Source organism: Prionailurus bengalensis, chromosome A3, assembly GCF_016509475.1.
Source record: "Prionailurus bengalensis isolate Pbe53 chromosome A3, Fcat_Pben_1.1_paternal_pri, whole genome shotgun sequence".
NCBI lineage: Eukaryota > Metazoa > Chordata > Mammalia > Carnivora > Felidae > Prionailurus > Prionailurus bengalensis.
The window spans coordinates 139,450,443-139,471,395 of record NC_057354.1 but is presented as its reverse complement, the minus strand read 5'-3'; the positions used below and the strand labels follow the sequence as shown (position 1 = coordinate 139,471,395).

The 20,953-nt window shown below is 55.0% G+C and overlaps 1 protein-coding gene across 14 annotated transcripts in view; it reads right to left on the bottom strand.

Annotated features, from left to right (window-relative positions):
- The window catches only part of MYT1L (myelin transcription factor 1 like), a 424,454-nt gene that overhangs the window by 266,703 nt on the left and 136,798 nt on the right, over positions 1-20,953 (bottom strand). The window lies entirely within an intron of this gene.

Below are 20,953 nucleotides of genomic sequence, written 5' to 3'. Positions count from 1 at the left end.
GCCACGTCAGCCACACCATGCCTTTAGGAGGCTTTCCTTTGGTGCTTCCGGAACAAGACTCGGGGCGGTGCTCAGTGTGACCTTGAACGTCCTCCAAGCCACTGGCACCAAACACGAGGCTCACAGTCAGTTTGTTACCCAGAGAAGAAAGGGAAGGATCCCGGGTACTTGTTACTTTCCATCTGAAGCATCTCAGCCCAGTGACGGCTTTAAGATGACATTTCTCAGCAGTAAGACTCGGGGACAACTGGGTACTGCAGTTATTAGCATTCAGAAACCATCCAGAGCTGCAGCTGAACTCCAGCTGCTAGCGGGCTTGAAAAGATCCAGCGCCTTGCAAATCTCTCAGACGGAGGCGCTTTGGAGGCGAGCATTCCGCGACCAAATCACGTTCCCAGAGTAAACTCTCCTTCTGGTGATAATGAATAAAACACAATCAGACAGCCATTTCAGCCTGGGTGTTTTCAAGTCTGCACCAGTGTCCCCGTCCAACAGAACGCTGGAAGGACTCAGGTCGTTCCCGAACAGCCCACAGTGGGTGGCATCTGTGGGATAGGCCCCGGGGCAGGTACGCCCGGAAGGCGCTAGGGAGGATGTAACCTCCAGCAGGGGTGTCTCCCCTGAGCCCCGGGCAGGCTTTGTCCTCGTGGAACTTGAGGGCTGAATGAGTCACAAGAACCTGCCGCTGGCTCTTTGCTCAGGGACAATCCCTCTCCCGCAGAAGCCACCTGTTCTGCCTCGGACTCTCAGCTCGTGGCCTTAATCTGACCGCAAAGGAGTCTGACTTCTTTACGTCCGGGAGGACCGAGGGGGGGTGGCGTCTGGCTCGGAAGTGGACGGCACGCCGACGGGCGGCCACGATCTTACGGGGTCAGGAACGACAGCCATGGGCAGGTGCAGGCGGGACGCCCACGTCCCAGACAAGGACAGCGGGGCACGTGGCAGGGTGCTGCGTCCACTAGACAGCAGGGCACTGCCACGTAAAGACGCGGGTCCATCTGGTGCCATGTCTCCTGGCTACCAGAAGGACGTCCAGTGTTCAATTCGAGCGCACTGCGCCTTTCACTTTCCCCTCAAGAAAGGAACACAGACACCTGCTGCAAACTTTAAACTCCTGCTGTGTCGTCATTTTAAGAGCCAGACAGAGAATTCTGTGAGAAGCAATTAGTGAGAGGCCACCTGAAGTGGGGGGGGGGGGGTGCTCACTTCTAATTTCAGAGGACGCAGAATCACACCTCTTGTGTCCTCCAGGGGCTCACCAGTTCCACACCGCCTGGTGCCGGAATAAATTATCTGGAGGACCGAGGACGGTGGCAGAAATGTCTAATGATTATTTCTGTACGAAAGGCACAGGGTGTGTTTGTTTTCACCCCCTAGTGAAGGCGCAGGGGACGCGGAGCCTCCAGGAACGAGGCTGGAGAAGGGGCTCATCTGTCCGTCTGTCTGTCTGTCTGTGTTCCGCACAGCTCTGCAGGGTCAGACACGGCTGAGAACAGCGGGAAATGGTTCTTTCTTGCTCCACGATTTCATAAAACTCGTAGTGAGTTGGCCGCCGTCTGCGGGGTGCCCTCTGTGTGGCATGCACGTGCTCAGGGAACAGCGTGCCGTGTCCCCGTCAGTAGGTCAGGCAGGCCCCGTGCGGCCGGCAAAGCCTCGAGCGCCTGTGGTGACTGACGTGTTCTGCTGGTGGCCGTGACGCGGAGGGGACAGGCCCACAGAATCTCTCCGTCAGTTTTGTTCATGCACGTTTGTTCTTCAGTCCGCGGCTCCTTCTCCTTCCTTCCTCTTTCCTGCTTCCTCCTTCATTTCCCAGTTCCATTCTCGAATGGAGCAAATTTAGGAACACATAAAAATCACATAAGATTGGCCCTGGAGATGCTGGTGAGGCCCCTGGGAATTTAAGAGGAGGGCATCCCCACAGACCAGGAGGAAAGAGTGACAGCGGCCCCAGCCAGCAGACCCCGAGGGTGAAGGGAATGCCAGGTGGTGGGCGCGACCGTGTGCCCTTCCTGGGCTGGACCACTGGACGACAATCAACGATTAGGAAAGTGGCGAGAGTTGACCTGCCCAGAGGCACCTTCATCCAAGCGGCTCAGACGTCATCGGAACCCTGGGTCCACACGTGTGGCTCTGCCCAGCTGTGTGCTGACTCCCCATTGCCTGTTACTGAAGTCAGTCCGAGCTAAGTGACGAGGCTGGAGCCTGGGCCCGGTTCCATTTGGATACGATCGAGATTCCTCTTACAAACCACATCACAGGTCATGATGATGAGGTCATCAACATACCTGTTCCTTCTAACACTTGAATTCCCTGTCTCGTCCTAATGGCTTAACACCTTCAATGTCATGTTTGTCCAAAGATGCAAAATATAAAGCCAGGCTTCTTATGTGGAGGCAGTGCCCTCGAGGGAGGGGGGAGGGGGGGAAGGAAGAGGGGCGACTGAGGAGGGAGGCAGGGAGGGGGCAGGGAGGGAGATAATCTGAGGAAGTGGAAGGATGCTTGAAGGACCAACGTCAGGCAGGACGGTAAACGTTTATGAGGTAAGAAAACACAATATTAGGCACTGGCTTGCAGTCCTAAAATAAGTAAATTAACAATAAAAATCTTTACTCTCTCTGAGACAACTTAGTAGAAATGGTTCTTGGATGACATTCGAAGGCAGAATTTATAACTTGACCGACTTCAATGTTTCTCATTGAACTCAAGGCCTGAACCACCCGTGGCTTAGAAAAAAAAAAGTTCCTCTGCTGAGCCATAAACTACAGTGAGAGCAGGCCGTTGCTTTACTAATATTTGAATCAAAAAGATCTTCTCTCCTAAATTGGGCAGGAGGAAACCCAGATGCCCAGGCAGCCACATCCACTAACTCCGAGGGAAAACACCAGCTGCGGACTCCGTGGCAGGCCCTGTGGACTTCAGGGGCCAAAGCGGAAAACGGAATTTGTTCTTTGCCTAAGGAAGACTTTAGTATTTAATCCGGCGAGTAAAAATACTATTTTATAAGAACGCAGTATATTATTTGAAATAAGGGCTCCGGGAGTTATGATCATTACCCAAACCGTTGTGTGGGCAGGACACGCACAGGGGGACGGCGGGAGGGAGGTGATGATGGCGAACGAGCAGTAGGCAGGGTGGAGGATGGAGGGAAGGTGTCACCCAGGCGGAAGTCAGAGAGCAGGTGCAGAGGCGTGCACAGGCCGTGGCAGGTGGCCGAACTGCCACATGGTGCAAAGTGGCAACTGGGGAGGTGGGCGGGTCCAGGTGATCATAAACCGCAGACCCTATTAAGGAACTCGATCCCGTCGGTGACAGGGATGCTTTGAAAGACATCAAGCAAGGGAGGCACGGATGCATTCTTACTTTATTTGATTATCGTGAAGGCTGTGGGCGGAGGGCCTGAGGGACACAGGGTTGAACCAGGGGACACGGGTCAGGGAGCCTTGGAGTGGCCGCGGGGAGGGGTGACAGGATCCTACCCAGGTGTAGAGCACTGCTGGCCGGCGGGGGGTGGGGAAGACTAAGTGGCAAGTGGCACCGACCTCAGAAGGCCACGTGACGTGCGGATGAGGAGGGACAGGCCCCCGATTCCAGCTTGTCTGGCTCACGGCAAACAGAAGGAGGAGCCTGGCAGAAGGCCGCGGCCACGTTCAGGCTTTGCGTTTGGGGCATCCGGGCGGCACCAGGTCAACATGCTCTTAGATCTACAGTGTGGAGCTTGGTCGGAACGGAAGAGCTGGGGGCGCAGACTCAAGGGTCCCCAGCATGCAGGGGCGCCACGGACTGGGGTGGAAGAGACAACAGGGCCGGCGCAGAGTGGGGCCGCAGCGGGCTGGGACGGGGACGCCAGGACACAGGAAGCCAACAGAAGAGGGGCCTGGGGGTGCAGTGGAAAGGAAGAGGATTCTCTGTGAAAAGGGACCAGGAGCATCGGGTACAGTCTGGAGGCTCATCAGGGTGAAGTCACAAAATGTCTGTTGGTTTGGGAACCAGAGCTCAGCTTGTGGGGTCGGCGAGCTCAGGTGGGGTCAAAGAGGACGGTGAGCCTGTCGGGAAGGCTGATGCACGGTGAGCACAGGCAGACCACGGGTGGACGGAAAGCCAGCTGCACTGCCTAAGAACTGCTCCTGGGGCTCCGAGCACGCGAGGATGCCCAACACCCCCAAGGGCATCCCCCAACATGTGAGAGCACACGACGCCCCTTAGGGCAGCCCCCCAACACACGAGGACACAGGACGCCTACCCCCAGGGCTGGTATGTTGAAAACGGGTGGGAGGTGCTGGGGGTGTTGGTGAGAGAAGACAGAGGGTCTGGGGCCACTGTGAGGGTGGGACGTGAGTGGAAGGGTCTGGAACATTCTTTGTGTGAGCTACTTTTGTGAGGAGCTTAGTGGAGTCACCAGAGACTGATAAACACCCCAATTTGAGGACTGCATTCTGCCTTTCAGGGACATGCTTGTGCCGGTGGGGGAGGTGATGACGCTTAATTAGACTGGAGAAAGACGAAACCCTTCTAACCGGTAGGTGTCTTAGCCTTGGGGTTGGGAACCCGTTCACCACCGGTTGGGTGAGCCACGCTGCCTACATAACACTCAGATTAATTGATTCATTAACTCAATAACTAGGAAAATTAAAAGAAGCCCATGTTGGTGCCTTAAACTCGTAAGGTATTGATTGATTGATTACCTAAAGAATAAAGTAAATACTACAGGTGCTTTCATAACTCTTAGGACAACTTTCTCCAAAAAGTATTGGGTTGGATTTTTAGAACTGGTAAATTAAAAACAATCCTTTGTGTTGCAATCACCAAATATCTAAAGTGTCTGAGAAAGGGCACTTCGTCCTGGTGCTTTGTGTCACTGTTGGATGTCAAACAGTCTTAAGGTAACATGAATGGGACTTCTGGCCACAGGAGTGAAGTCTGTGACCTTCCAGACCCTTAGACATGACCCAAATGTCCTTCTGAAAGCCTGTTGTTTAAGATAGGCAATGAGAGACAGGAACGTTTTCCCGTCTGTGAATTCCTACTGCGTGCTGATGGCCCACTGCATCGGACACCATGGCAGGAAGGCAGTCGGGGCCACTCATTCTCAGCCCGCCCCTACCTTATAATCACGTCAAACTCGCCCGAACCAGTCTGCCCTGGAATCAGGATTTGCACCTGGTCTGTGCGACTCGGAAGCCTCGACCTTTCCCCGGCGACATATTGCCTTCGATTTCTAAACCCGGTTTCCTACCACTCAGGCGCACTGACCACCCAGAGCCTTCTGCTGGTGACTTCACACATTTTGTGCCTGGTGCTCCCAAGCGCGGCCGTGACCCGTTATGGAACAGTCTTGAGCCACCCGTGTCCTCTCTCAGTGGCCCGCACTGCTCGCTCTTCCAATTCTAATATCAGCTTTTTACAACCTCATTTTCTGTAAATATCGTGTCTCACTTCCGCCAATGAGTATTGGTTCCAGGCATCTGGCATTTCAAACCCTGTTCCATTACTTACCATCTGTGTGACCCCTTCTCGCTAAGCCTGACTTCTCTCCTGTGTTAAAGGAGATGATACTAATTCTAGACCCTAAAAGTGATCCGATGAGAATATCCAGCAAATCACATAGTGGGTGTCTGCTGCAGAAAGGATGGATAAGTCAATTTTAAAAGATTATGATTGTCTCAAATGCGTTGCTCTTTTGTGCAAAGTAGATTTCTAAGCTGCGTAATAAAACCTGATAATGTGATAAACAAATTTGTAATAAGCAGGCTGGCAAACCCTCCCAGGGGGATATTTCTGAATTTTAGCTCGTGGACTCGGGACCTCCTGTGTTCCCAGCTCTAGTCTGAAGGCAGATCGTGGGGGCTGGGGCTGTCCTGAGGACCTGGCAGTCGGGGAGAAATGAGTCATCAGTGGTAAAGTGGATACAGCCACACCTACATCCTGAAGGACCAGAGGGCGCAAAGCACCAATTCACCAGACGGAGCCACGGTTCCCTGAAAATGCCACCTCGCCATCCTCCGTGACACCCTGCTCAAGACAGCATTCCCCTCTGGAAGTTAGGCCAAAAAAGGAGTCGTCTGCTCTCAAAAGGATATAGAAGCACATGTAAATAACTGAGAATTACATGTCTTTATGTACAATATTTTCAGTGAAACTCACCCTATTCAATTCTCATGAGCAAGTCTGAAATAAAGGTCTAATTTAAAAATTAAACGTACATTAGAAGTTTATTGCACTCAATTCATTGGAGTCATTCGAGTGTCTCCATCCTTCCCAAAGGAGGGTAACATTGCTGTTCTCTTTTCTCTGTGTCCTTCAGTTAGCCAGGTGGGGAGGGGGCTGAGGAGGTACATCCCACCCAGCTGTGGACTGTGACTGCAGGGTGCTCTGGGGCGGAGGTGGGGGGCGGTGTGAGGGGCTGACATCACACAAGGAACCCCCCAGCATGACCCCAGGGGCTGACATCACACGAGGAACCCCCCCCCCCATCATGGGCCCCCAGGGCTGACGTCACAGGAGGAACCCCCTCAGGGACTCCCATGGCTGACATCACACGAGGAACCCCATGAGGACTCTGCCCACCCCCTCCCCCCCCAGACCCTGCGGAGACACAGGCAGCAAGACCGTCTCCAGAGATGAGGAAAATCAAGGCAGCTCTAGCTGGACCTTGCCGAGGTTTTTAACAAAAACAAAACAGCTTTTCTCTTTTGCCTTTTGTGTCTATCAGCTTGGGAGGAAATCCCGGGTGTCCCTGGGCCCCCGTGGGCCCGCTGGATGGCGTGTGTCCTGCCAGGACACTGGTGCCGTGACAGGGAATCGGAGACATTCTTACCGACTAGCTAATGAAGCAGACCAGCGCTCTGCCTAAAGTCGTAGGAACAGTTGCTACTTTTCTTCTTAGGCTGCATCTCAGCTTTTAATTTTTTTTTTTCAACATTTTTTATTTATTTTTGGGACAGAGAGAGACAGAGCATGAACGGGGGAGGGGCAGAGAGAGAGGGAGACACAGAATCGGAAACAGGCTCCAGGCTCCGAGCCATCAGCCCAGAGCCTGACGTGGGGCTCGAACTCACGGACCGCAAGATCGTGACCTGGCTGAAGTCGGACGCTTAACCGATTGTGCCACCCAGGCGCCCGCGTCTCAGCTTTTAGAACCAGGTGCTGAAAGTGTGTGGTGAGAACACTGCATAGTTCACTCAAGCGTGCAAACGCTTTAAGAAGGAAAAGTGGCCGAGGCAGATAGAAGACATCGTCGGTCCCCCTGACTTTGCTTCCTTGACAGGAACGTATCAGGTGGCTCATAATTGTACCAGGTAATCAGGCAAGCTTAGTGTGCCCTTGGACTAGACTGCCGTCCAGCAGCCATCAGACGGCATCATCTTATTACTGTGACGTTCCCGTCACTTTCGGGGAAGCGGCAGGGGCGAGAGGCAGGTGCAGCTGGGGCTGGCTCGCTGGCTGCCGTTCCGGTCACACGGCTGCTGTCACAAAGACCACGATTTTTTCGTAACCTGTTTCATTCACAAGGTCAGAGGCCCACGAGAGGGTCAGACCACGCACACGTCGCGCAAATGAGAGGAGACGAGGGGGAAACTTGCATCCTCTCCCTTCCCGTGACTCTGTCTGCCCTTCTTACGGGCTGTGCAGACTTTGTTTTCACCGGATTTTAAGAGGACACATCAGCTGGTGCCCAACTACGTCTTCCTGCTGAGGTTGTTGCCACACTGGCCGGTCCTGGGGACTTTGTAGGCAGCTGTCGGGGCCTCCGCTGTGGACGGACGGGGTTTTATGCCGACGTTCTAACTGCAGCTGACCGGGAGGCAGCAGACTGGAGGCGACTGGAGCTCTGAACAGGCCACCCCCCCAACCCAGGATACTCACTCTGCTTCTGGGCCCCTGGCCCCTTCCCCTCTGCTCTCCGCAGTGATGCCCTCTTGGAGACGACACGCAGGCTGGGTGGGCCGGGAGCTCTGGCCGCCGCGTCGAGGTCCTCACGGCCCCCGGGTGCGCTCGTCCTCGGCCACATCCGCCCGGCAAGGCGGAGTGGTGAGCGGCCAGCGTGCTTGGTGTGTTGCCGGTGAGATGAGTCTTGCACACGCCTTGGCCCTTGCCAGTCAGATTCCGAAAGGAAAACAGAAGGAACGCTTCTTATTCCCTGTGTTGTTTCCTGGAAAAGAATCTGTACGGGAAGGTTTGGCAGATTCCCAAGGACGTGTGACACGGCGTGCCTGGCACGCGGGCGCCTCCCCAGCGATGCGCGTGCTCCGGGCTGTCACCCCTGGGCTGCTCCTCCCCGGACCCGCGGGGCCCGTCGCCCGTGTGCACCGCGTTTCCCCCTCGTCCTCGCGCCTGGCGGCTGAGAGCGGGGCTGTGGGCGGAGTCCAGCTGCAGTTTCTGTAAGACACACCGGCTCCTTACTCGGCAAGGGCCCTGCCTCCTCCTCCCTGCCCCCCTGCCACATGCACAGCACACACGGGCACACAAGCACATGTGCGGACACAAACACATGTGCGCCCACATACGCGCTTGGAACCGTGTGTCGAGGCACTGACGTCAGCGGGGGGGGGGCAGGCGGAGCGTGGCAGTGACCCACTGACAGGCCACAGGACAGATGGAACCAGGGCCGCTCCGTCCACGGGAGCGCCGGGGGCAGAGGGCTTTGGCGTGGAAGGGCTCCCGGCAGAACCAGCCATTTGCACACTCACCGAGAGGGCGTCGGTCCTTTCCCACTGCCCTGGGGCCACCGTCAGCCGACAGAATCAGCCTTTGTAGTGAGAGAACCCTACGCTGCCGTCTGAGAGGACTCCCTTCACCACGAAAGCAGGAGGTGGCCCACCCCTGTCTCACGCCACCAAGGACAGGTGACTTTCCCGAGCGGCCGGCACAGGGGCCCTGGGACCGTGGAGGGCTCCTGCCCCAAAGTTGGGCACAGCCAGGATGCGTGTCCAGGTTAGCGCTCGGGGAAATGGGAGGGCGGTCCCCATGCTGACCGTGGGCCTGCTCGTCAGCCCAGGCCGGACATACAGGCGGTCTGCGTGGAGTCCCGTGCGGGTCGCTGCCTCTGCAGGGGCTCCACGGTCCCCGGTGGCGGTGCCTCCTGGCCCTGCCCTCGTGGGCGCCTGTGCCGACCGGCCCGCGTGTATGCTGCAGGCGCGAGTTCTCGAGTTCTTGCAGGGGCTCAGCGTGCCTCGGGAGGTGGGAAGAGGCAAGCCACGGAAGGCTTGGACGCTCCCTTCGGTCACTGAACAGCAGGCGTGGCCGGGGATCGGGCCTGGCTGCGCATTACAGCCCCAGCGATCTCGGCCCAGGTAACCAATCAGATGGACTGATACCTGAACCGCCTGCACCCTCCGTGTGGAACGGCCGATAACGTGACTCTCTTTCGAGTGCCCTCCTCTGTGCTGTGTTGTCTCTTCTCTCCTCACTCTCAGAAACACGCAGTGAGCAGCTAGTGATTCCAGCTGAGGTGCTCAGACGCTGGGCTCGTGCTCCGGGCGGGCCGGCTGGGCTGGACCCAGGGCTGCACTTCCCGGCTGGGTGACCGTGGCTGAGAGGCGCCCGGATTCCTCGTCTGCAGGTGAACTGACCCGAGACTCAGCCACGTGGCGTTGTTGAGAAGTTTAAATGAGATGTGCGTGTGCCCGCAGCACAGCACGTGCACATCTCAATCTCAGAAGATGAGAGTTCTTATTCTTATCATCATCACTGTTGGTGTGTACATAAGAAAGGCCCTCTAAGCTTTGCACACAGAAGCAAAACCTCGTGAGATACCAGATTTTTGCTGTACTAAATGTCTTTTCACTTCCTAGAACTTACGATCGTCGAAAGAGAAGGCTGTTGTCATGGAGAAAGGGGGTAAGGTGAAGGAAGGATTCATGTCGCTTTTGTATAGAGGAGGAGCCAAATACTTGATGAAGGAACATTTTCTTAATGGAAGCATTCTGGCTGACAACGAAGGAGACACGGTAGAATCCACGCTGTCAACCTAACGAAACGGTGGATGGAGGCAGCGAGCGCCAATGAGCCTCATTTTCAACCGTCAGGTGACAGGGTTGACGGGTGACTTTCTAACGGAGGGTCAGGCTGCTAACCTGGAAACACGGGTACCCACGGGCCAACGAACAGTGCACGGAGGGAGCCAATCCGACGTATTCTATGTGCTTCCTTCTCATTGTGATGAAATAAGGAGCTACTCACAGAAAAGATCTGAGCCTGATTAGGTCTCTAGTCTAACCAGCAGCTTGCAGGAGACACAGGGGTCCGAGGAGCAATTAAAGGGCTGGGATGAAGCCAGCAGAGTCCAGGCTGTGGGACCCTCTACAGGACAAGCGACCCAGCTTCAGGACCAACAGGCTCCGGGGGCAGAGGCGTAGGGAAGGGGTGTTCCGGTCTCACATCAACAAGATGCACCGCAGACTTCATTTGGATTCTGATTCGAACAAACTATATAAATAGATTTGCAAGAGGATCTGGGGACTTCGGGTTCTCCCTGGATATCCGACGACGACAAAGACTCACGGAAAGGTCGAGTAGGTGGCTGCATTTTCACAAAAAGAGGCTTCGGATCCTAGAAATCCGGACTGGAGCGTTTCTTTTTTTTTTAAATTTTTTTTTTCAACGTTTATTTATTTTTGGGACAGAGAGAGACAGAGCATGAACGGGGGAGGGGCAGAGAGAGAGGGAGACACAGAATCGGAAACAGGCTCCAGGCTCTGAGCCATCAGCCCAGAGCCCGACGCGGGGCTCGAACTCACGGGCCGCGAGATCGTGACCTAGCTGAAGTCGGACGCTTAACCGACTGCGCCACCCAGGCGCCCCCGGACTGGAGCGTTTCTAGACGCTTCAGTTACACCCTGACGCGGTTTTGTGGCAGAGTGGCCGTGTCTGCAGGGGCAAGAGGTGCGGGTGTGCGGCAGAAACAGGCCTGGGCGTCCGTGGAGCACCGCGTGTGCCCTCAGTCCCCCAGCCGCTGTGCACGTATTAAGTCTTTCCTCACAAGAAGGTAAAATGCAGAAAGAAAAAGCAGTAAAAACTCTTCTATTTTTGAGACAGAGAGAGAGAGGGGGGATCTTCAGCAGGCTCCGTGCTTAGGGCGGAGCCCGATGTGGGGCTCGATCCCACCAGCCTACGGTCATGACCTGAGCTGAAATCAAGAGTCGGACGCTCAACCAACCGAGCCACCCAGGCGCCCCTGCAAAGTCCTTTACAAAAGAGAAGGAGGAGCAATGACATTTGCCAGGTCGCGGGTGGCGACAGGAAGAGCGTGCGTGCACAGACGGGCCTCTGGCAATGGAGCGGGCCCGGGTGGGGACTCACCCGCTCCGTGAACCGGCTCTGGCATGTAGGGCAGCAGCTTCTCATTACCGTCCACGAGACCGTGTGGAGTGCTGGTTAGAAATTGTGTATTCAGGCCTTCTTCCTAGACATTCTCATGGGAAGGTCTCGAGTGGGGATCACACGTCTGCGTCAGAAACGTCGCCCTGGATGGTTCTCCTGGAGCCGCTCTTGGAAAACCGGACCAGGGCTGGGCGCCACTCGCCACGCTCGGGCGGTTCACTCTCAGGACGGACTCACAGCCACCAGTTCCAAGTTCACAGACTGACGTTTGAGGGGGAGGATCCATCGGAACGCGTCTGAGGGACAAATGACATCGGGACCCGAAGACTTGGGTCGGCAGGCACCTCGTCCCTCCCTGGCGGGCAGACGGGTGGGGACACTAGGCAGTGTGAGCGGCACTGTGCGGACGGAGCCCGGGCGAGGGTCGCTGGGGGGCCGGGCGGTCTGTGTTGGTGGGTGGGCCTCGCAGCGGTGGCCTTGCTGACCCGTCCTGGGTCCACCAGCGAGGGCTCTCCACTTCCAGCTTTCCTCCAGGCAGGATCGGGACCCCGCCTTTGCTTTCCAGCTACGGGGGTGAGCCCGGCCCCGCCCCTGCTGCACGACCCTCAACGGCCCACGGCTTTCTGGAAGGCCACAGATCCCACGTGTCAGAGCCACAGAAGGAAGGGGCCGCCCGACCCGCCTCGGGCTGGGGGACGAGCCAGGGATCCACCGTGTCCCAGGATCCACTCCTGCTTGGGGTCTACTTCTTCAATAGCCTGGTCTCTCCCGACGACTTCGGGAGATTTACCGCCACCGGGATAGCCTGCTGCTCCCAGGAGGCTCCCTGCACGTTTCCACTCCGACAGGTGCGTGGGGCTCTTTGGGTTGCCCCCTTCGCACGTTCTTGGGGTGCGGGGACCTCACCAGCACCTTGCTTGTGCTGAGAGGGCGACCGTGGTCACACCTGCCCAAGGTACACGCGCTCATGTTCTCCGCGAGGGCAGGGCATTCGCTGCAAGTTTCTGACAAAGCATTTGAAGGATTTATAACCGAGATAGAATTTGCATCGTCTGCTTGCGGTGGTGAGACGCCAAAAACTAAACAAGGCAAACAGACGAATGACTGTGACATCGCACGCTGTCCTCTCCTCTGCCCGCACCTGCCGAGGGATCACTGCCGGTGCGTGACGGGCGAGAAAACCGGGAACAGAGTCCAGAGTGCGCGTGTGGAAGAGGCGGGACGTTTCTCGGTCCTGGAATCTACTCGGGACGCTGTCCACGCGGTGAACGGAGTCTGTGCCCTCCCGGTGGCAACACGCGGCTTTTATAACTTAAAGATGCGCCCAAATGTTTTATGTAAATGCGATCTTCTGATGGATACTGGACAGAGGACAGTGAGCACAATCTAGCCCTTCGTGGCGAAGTCGGCTAATTAGGTGATTATTTTGCTTTATTATAAGGATCAGAAATGCTTTTGAGCACCTGAGGCCATGCAGGTAGGCAGGTTCTGTCTGTTTCTCCCCAGAATCATGTCCGTATTTTTCTCTTTCATTGTTCTACCTTCCTCTTCCTCTTCCCTCCCTCCTCCCTTCCTTCCTTCTTTCCCTCCCTCCCTCCTTCCTTCCCTTCCTCCCTCTTTCTTTCCTCCCTCCCTCCTCCTCCTTTTCTCCCTTCCTTCCTTCCTTCCTCCCTCCCTTCCTTCTCTCCTTCCTTCCTCCCTTCCATCCTTCCTCCCTCCCTCCTCCCTTACTCCCTTCTTTCCTCCCTCCCTCCCTTCCTCCATTCCTTCCTTCCTTCCTTCCTTCCTTCCTTCCTTCCTCCCTTCCTTCTCTCATTCCTTCCTTCTTTCCTTCCTTTCTCCCTTCCTCCTTCCCTCCCTCCCTCCCTTCCATCTCTCCTTCCTTCCTTCCTCCCTCCCTCCTCTTCCCTTTCTCCCTCCCTTCCTTCCTCCCCCCCTTCCTTCTCTCCTTCCTTCCTTCCTTCCTTCTTTCCTCCCTCCCTTCCTTCCTCCCTCCCTCCCTTCCTCCCTCCCTCCCTTCCTTCTCTCCTTCCTTCCTTCCTTCTTTCCTTCCTTCTTTCCTTCCTTCCTCCCTCCCTCCTCCTCCCTTTCTCCCTCCCTCCCTTCCTTCCTCCCTCCCTCCTCCTCCCTTCCTTCTCTCCTTCCTTCCTTCCTTCTTTCCTTCCTTCTTTCCTTCCTTCCTCCCTCCCTCCTCCTCCCTTTCTCCCTCCCTCCCTTCCTTCCTCCCTCCCTCCTCCTCCCTTCCTTCTCTCCTTCCTTCCTTCCTTCCTTCCTTCTTTCCTCCCTCCCTCCTTCCTTCCTCCCTCCCTCCTCCTCCCTTTCTCCCTCCCTTCCTTCCTCCCCCTCCCTTCCTTCTCTCCTTCCTTCCATCCTTCCTCCCTTCTTCCCTCCCTCCCTCCCTTCCTCCCTCCCTCCCTCCCTCCTCCTCTCTTCCTCCCTCCCTCCCTCCTCCTCCCTCCCTCCCTGCCTCCCTCCCTCCTCCTCCCTCCCTCCCTGCCTCCCTCCCTCCTTCCTTCCTCCCCCCTCCCTTCCTTCTCTCCTTCCTTCCATCCTTCCTTCCTTCTTTCCTCCCTCCCTCCCTCCGTCCTCCTCCCTTCCTCCCTTCCTTCCTTCTTTCCTCCCTTCCTCCCTTCCTCCCTCCCTCCCTCCTCCTCCCTTCCTCCCTCCCTCCCTCCCTCCCTTCCTCCCTCCCTCCCTCCTCCTCCCTTCCTCCCTCCCTCCCTCCCTCCCTTCCTCCCTCCCTCCCTCCTCCTCTCTTCCTCCCTCCCTCCCTCCCTCCTCCTCCCTCCCTCCCTGCCTCCCTCCTTCCTCCTCCCTCCCTCCCTGCCTCCCTCCCTCCTTCCTTCCTCCCCCCTCCCTTCCTTCTCTCCTTCCTTCCATCCTTCCTTCCTTCTTTCCTCCCTCCCTCCCTCCGTCCTCCTCCCTTCCTCCCTTCCTTCCTTCTTTCCTCCCTCCCTCCCTCCCTTCCTCCCTCCCTCCCTCCTCCTCTCTTCCTCCCTGCCTCCCTCCCTCCTTCCTTCCTCCCTCCCTCCCTGCACTTCAGCTACTTTAGATCTCTTGAAGAAACTCCTGAGGTACCACTTTCCAGCACCATCAGTGTTCGTCTCTTCTAGTCGAACTGTGCTGACTTGATGCCCGCTGCCCGGGTGAAGGAGGCTTGGACGGTGTGGAATGAAGAGTGTGGACATCACGGCGTCCCTCCGTGGCTCCCCTGTTGGCCTGTGTGGGTCCACGCTCCCCAAGCTCCCCAGCACCCGACTTCCAGTAGCTGAGGGCCCACGATGTGCGTGTTTTCTGCTCTGTCTGGAGTCCCGCAGTGGAGACCTGCTTGTGGTCCCTTCTGCCTTCCGTGTGAGAATGAGCGAAGAGAAGTCCGGTGGCCGTGAAAGTCTGACATTTTGCTTAGGATTCCAGAGCACGTGACGAGAGAGAGAAGGTATTGCCAGACGACACACGGACTTTTCAGGACCGCGTGCGCACTGTGTCTCGAAAGGAGGGAGCCCTGTATCCCGGGCTCCCCTGTCCGCAAATCACCTTGGGAGCACCCTGGTACAATAAGGTTTCCTTTAATTAACCGAGTGAGTGCAGCGTGAGGGGGGAGCACCCTCCCTCAGAGTTCACAGGCGGCCCGGCAGGTGCGAGGAATAAACGTTCACCTCGTGCCCTCGTGGACCACACTGGACACACTGCCAAGGGGGTGCGTGAACCGCGCACACAGACACACCCCACACGTGCTCTGCCCCTCACGCGTGCACAGGCACACAGATACACGCGCACACGCTTCTCTGAACCATTTGAAAGTAGGCTGCCGGCATCGCGGCCACTCATGCCTAGACCCTCAACACGTGTCCCTCGGGGAAAAACATCCACGTTCTCCTCCGTAACCTCAGTGTAACGTTAACAAGGAAGGGAGTTAATACCGTTCCAGCCGTATCATGAAACGCACGGTTCCTTTCACGTCTCCCTCAGTTATCCATAAAGGTTCTTTGTAGATCTTTTAGTGTCCAAAACGTAGCTGAGGCATCAAATCACTTTCCCTTCCTTATCCAAAGAATGTCTCCTCCGGTAGATGCCACTTTTTCCATTTGTTCTCATCCATGGTCATTTCCTGAATGTTACTTCAGGGGATATTTTCTTTTAACAATTTTGAAATTCTAGACTTTAGATTATAATTTCTACTACCGAGTAAGTGAATAAGTAATGATCTAGATTTTTTGTAAGACAAATTTTAACGGAGAAGATCTTAGGGGAGGAGCGTGGGAGAGCAGGTGAGTCAGGGCACAGGGACCGCCAACCAGGGGGCCGGAGGGGGCCTGCCCCCCGTCCTGTTTCCTGCCTCGGGTCCCCGCCGTCCCCTCTGTCCATCCCTTCCCTTCCCGTGTCTCCTTCCTTCACTCGCATGGTGCAAACATAAATGCAAACGGAAGAAACAAATGAAGTAAAAACAAGAGAGAAAACTCCGTCCTCAGACCCACCTGTTTACGTACAGTAATGACTCACGTGAACATTCCTATTCTCTCGTCTACCCTCCTAGAACTTTTATGCAAATACCAGCAAATGTTTGTATGTGTGTTCGTATTTCTGCTTTTCTGCTCCTTGGTTTTTTATTTGTGCGTCAATTTGTAGAGGGCCTTCCTTCCTTTCTATCCAGCTGCACGGGAAGCAAAGACCCTCTGATCTGAGTGGGGGAGCACACAGCACGGATGTAAATCAGACTGTTTGCACCTTCCTCTTTGGGACAAAGCACCTGTGTCGGCTCCTTATGAGCAGTGACGGCAGTAAGTGTGGTTTGCGGAGCTCGGGCTGCCAGCCGGCCCCGGGCGTCACAGGTGGTGCTGGATGCCGTCATCGGCAGCCCCGGCCGTGGCAAGCCGTCCACCTGTGTCACAGGTGACGACACTGTGGCTCTGGCATCTGAGTGGACGCCCCGTGCTCTGCAGTCACGCCTCCAGAGGTCAGTCACCACCTCCTTGGTTTGCCCCCACGCCCCGTGGCCCTCACAGACACCTGCCCCTTCGTCCCAACCAGCCCTGCCCTGGCTGAGACCCTCGACGACCCCGGACGCCCGACGGTCCCCTTCCAGCCTCACTCCTAACCCACCCTTCACGCACCTTCGTCAGGGGAAGGCCAGACACGTCTCCCCTTAAACTCACCCGCAGTCCCCACGGTCCACAGCGCGTAACCTGAACTCACCGAGTCCAAACCCTCTCCCCCTTCGCCTTCCTCACCCAGACCGCTGGGTCTGAGGCTGGTGCCAAGCGTAAAATACCCCGTCTCCCAGAAAAGTGTGTCGGCAGCCTCCGAGTATGGCCCCGGGCGTTAATTCTCCAGGACCCTGTTCTCCAGGACACTTCGAGCCACCCGCTTTGGGGCTGGATTTTCTGCATTATGAGCCACCGTTTCATACACGCCATTCTTCCAGACCTTTTCACGGGGTGTGGTTAGGTTTTGTTACCTTTTGGAGTATGTGCACCCCTGTCCACTGAAGGGTTAAACGTGAACAACTTGGTGGCAGAGTTCTAGAATCCATGTTTCGCATCGGTAATGTCTGGCGTGTTGTAGCTGACTCAGAAATGTGTTGCACAAACGCACAAAATCACACATGGATGGGAATGAATGATATTTACAATAATTGATTTGACAATTCATTTTATTAAGGAAATAGGCATCTATTTCCTGGAAATGTCAGTTGACTCTCCTCCCTTCACCTGTGCCTGTGACAAACAGAGGACCGGAAGCCCGAGAAAGCAGAAGGCCACAGCCTAGCGGGACAGCGTCTGTGGACTTATGACCAGGCCCTTCGCGGGACGGAGGGGGCCAGGCAAGGCAAGGGGAGCCCGCACCGGCTAAGGCTGCACATGAACAGGGGGTTTGCTGGAAAAGGTCAAGGACGCGCAGTATTTCCTTCAGAGTAGGGCTCCGTGCACATGGCTGGAAAGTCCGTGAAGAATGACTCAAGGGGAAAAGTCAACTCTCCTGCCACCTTTGTGTCCCAGCAAAAAAAAAAAAAAAAGTGTGCATGTGTGTGTACATGTGTGTACGTGTGTACGTGTGTGTGTGTACTTCATACTTTTGTTACATAAACGTCGGGACACAGCACAGAGTCTGTACCCACTTGTCACACGCACTGACGTGCACGAGGGGCTGTTCCACACCCGCTCTGTCTGTATCACAAACACGTAATAACGCGTCTTCACACAGCACGAGAACCCGCTCGTTTGCAGACAAGACCAGCGTCGAGCCCGACGCACGGCCAGCGTGTGCGAAGAGCTGGGGTATGAAGGAGACACGTCCCTGCGTCAGGACACCCACGCGCTCGGAATAACAAGCTGACGCCAAAGAACTCTGGGTACAAGACGCCAGGGCGGAGAGGGAAGCCCCTGCCGTGTTTCTGGATTTTTCCTGGCCTGCCAACAGCTCTCCCTCTACCAGAGCTCCTTCCAAGAAGTCAGGGAGCCTGGGTCTAGCTGAGCCCTTGCTAATGCTCACCCCCAGGCCCCACAACCAGGGTCCAGTTGGTGGTGCTGCTCCTCAGGGAGTCACAATCTGGAAGGGAATCAGGGTACATCTGTCTGAAATGTAAAGGCAGCCCACTGCCCACTGCAAAAGAAGTACAGATACTTTACATACTAAAACACCTTCTGTTTCAAGGACGAAATGCAGTGATTTATATCTCATTTAATCCTTGTGATGGTCCTGCTAAGAAGAAACTACGCATTATGCCCGTTTTACTGGTGGGGAAACGGAGGCTCAGATTCCCAGAGTTAAGTACGTCCTCCAAAGTTACAGAGATAGTGTGCTAGGCTTAGGATTTGTTTCCCGCTCTGGTTGCCTCCAAGTTTTCACCCAAATTTCTGCCCAATGCTGGTGACATGTGAGACCAGCAGACCTCTCTTTGCTTAACTACTTAGGGTGAATCTGCTATAACATGTCTGTGACGGGTGCTTCTGCCGTTTTCTACCACACATTATGTCCTGTTCTGATCTATTCTGAAATAATTTATGAATTGTCAAAGTGCTGCTTTAAAGATACCTGCATTCTGGCAAATCGTTTCAGTGGGAAAAAAATCAATTAATGTTCTTCATTTTACTTAAATGATTTATACTACTAATTCATATCCCAAATAAGGTAAGTTTGAGACACTCATAAAACAGCCCTTTAAAAACATAATCTATGGTGTCATTAAAGTCTTTCTTGAGATTAATCCCTTCATCAAGTTTCTGATGTCAAATCTATGGCAATTTAAAATAATTCTCTTTTGTGTTCGGTATTTTATTCCGTGTTCTCTGTATTTTTGGTTTGGAGTTATGGTGTATTTCAGAAGACAGACCGGATGGATACATTTTCCCAAATTGTGCGGTTTGCTCTGCCCTGTAGCCCAGCACCTACACCGTGGTGAGGGTCGTACGTAACGGAAATTTGTATAGAATAAAAGCATCGCCGGGTCCCCGACGGATTCTGTCTCCTCTGGCGCTGGGGTTTGACACATAACTCCCTGCGTGTCTAAGTCGGACACCTGTGATTTTACATCCCGCCCAATTTTCAGGAGGACGTAAAGGTATTTCTGGGTGGTCGCGTTGATGTAGGCCTGAAGATACTAGAAACGTTTTCTCCTCCAAATCTTTCAGGCGTCGTGTTCTGCCCTGACTTCTCCAGACAGAGCTGCCTGCTGTCCTTGGCCTTCTGGCAGCTTCTGTCCCAGCTCGACCCTGACTACTTGGCTCGCACGGCGGCAACGCGCTCGTCTGTGGAACAACGTGCTGGCGGAGCCTGATTTTTGACACTGTTGTGTGAGTTTGCGAGTAACGAAATTTGAAAAGAGAGTAAGAGTCATGTTCTGTTTTCCAAAAACGATTACTTAGGACATCTCAATTCACGTATTTACTACGGATTGGCAAACTACCGTCTGAGGGCCAAATTCCCTTGCTGCTGATTTTGTGAATGAAGTTTTACAGGGACACGGCCACGCCCGTGTGTTCACGGATGGCCTGTGGCGACTCTCCCACAACAATGCTTGTGCTGTACTTGCCCTGGGGACCGTGTGGCCCTCAAAGCCTGAGATGTTTGCTGTCGGGACCTCTGCAGAAAAAATTTGTGCGCCCCTGTCTATGCAATATGATGGTTTCTACGTTTTCACGTAATAGATGATCATGTGAAGATTTACGCTTTGTTTCTGGAAGCTATTGGTGTTAGTGCTTCCATTTTGGAATGCTGCACCGTTTATTTCAATCTGCCGCTTTATTTCATCACCCAGGGACTCAAGTACTCATGACACACACACAGCAAATACACACTGACGATCCCCTCAAGCCCAGACATTAATCTTTAAAGGACAAGAGAGCGGAGAAGAAACATCCAGGAGCCGCAGAGGGTAAATGCGAGCGTCACTTTTGCTGTGCACAACTCTTTCACGACGGCTTCGTGCGTGTTATCGCCAAAGCTCTGCAGGCAGGAGATGTTGACATTTAGAGAAGACTGAATGAGATTACCTACGTGAAATGCTCCGCTGTGAATCGCGGGAGTGCTGGGTGCGCTCCTGCTGTTATCACTTCTACCCGATTGGCCTGGAGGCCCCTGGGGACTGTTGGCGGCCACACTCACCTTGCCCCCCAGACCACCAACCGCAGGGCCTGCTGGAACCCCGGAGTCTCCCCATCTGCTCTGAATAAGTCCGACCGCCCACCTGGAAAGCGTGCACCTCGCTCTCAGTGCCCAACGGCCTTCCTCGACTGAGAAGCCCATTCAAAGCCAAGAGCATTGAATGTCAAGATGGACTTCGCTCTGAAAACCAGCCGGCCCCTTTTTGTGTCAGTTCGCAAACTCGTGGGGAGGTTGGCATGGGAACGCTTTATAGGACGCAAATTCGTGGGGAGGTTTGCCGTAGAGGACACGCGTTGATGACTATCACGTAAGTGTGAACCCTTAACTCCGAGCCAGAGATGCCAATTAAGCAAATCCGCATTTAAAGATTAGACCTGCACAAAACATTCCATGAAACATTCTTCAACTTATGAGTAAAACTCGGCGGGATTGGACAAAACAGGGTTATGGATATGAAACACCTACGCTTCAGAGCCCGTAACTGACTTTGAAGTCGGCAGGACTTTAACGTTCAGTGTGAGTAGGTTTTGTTTTTTTTTTTTTTAATTTTTTTTTCAACGTTTATTTATTTTTTGGGACAGAGAGAGACAGAGCATGAACTGGGGAGGGGCAGAGAGAGAGGGAGACACAGAATCGGAAACAGGCTCCAGACTCTGAGCCATCAGCCCAGAGCCTGACGCGGGGCTCGAACTCCCGGACCGCGAGATCATGACCTGGCTGAAGTCGGGCGCTTAACCGACTGCGCCACCCAGGCGCCCCAGTGTGAGTAGGTTTTTTAAAAGTCCGGGGAAGTGACGATTAACCAACCAGTGGGTGTGGTGGGCTCTTCAGGGAGAGCGAACGGGGGGCAGCCGAGAAGACAGAACAACCGAGACCTGTGAAGGCGGCAGCACCCGCTGGGCGGCACACGGACGCATCCCTGCAGCACAAGAACCTTGAAAGGCCCGAGCTTCCCCCGTAGCGCATCCCAAGAGAGTACCTTCCCCCCAGAAGCTTCATGCTCTCCTCCAGCAAAGTCACACGCGCAACATGG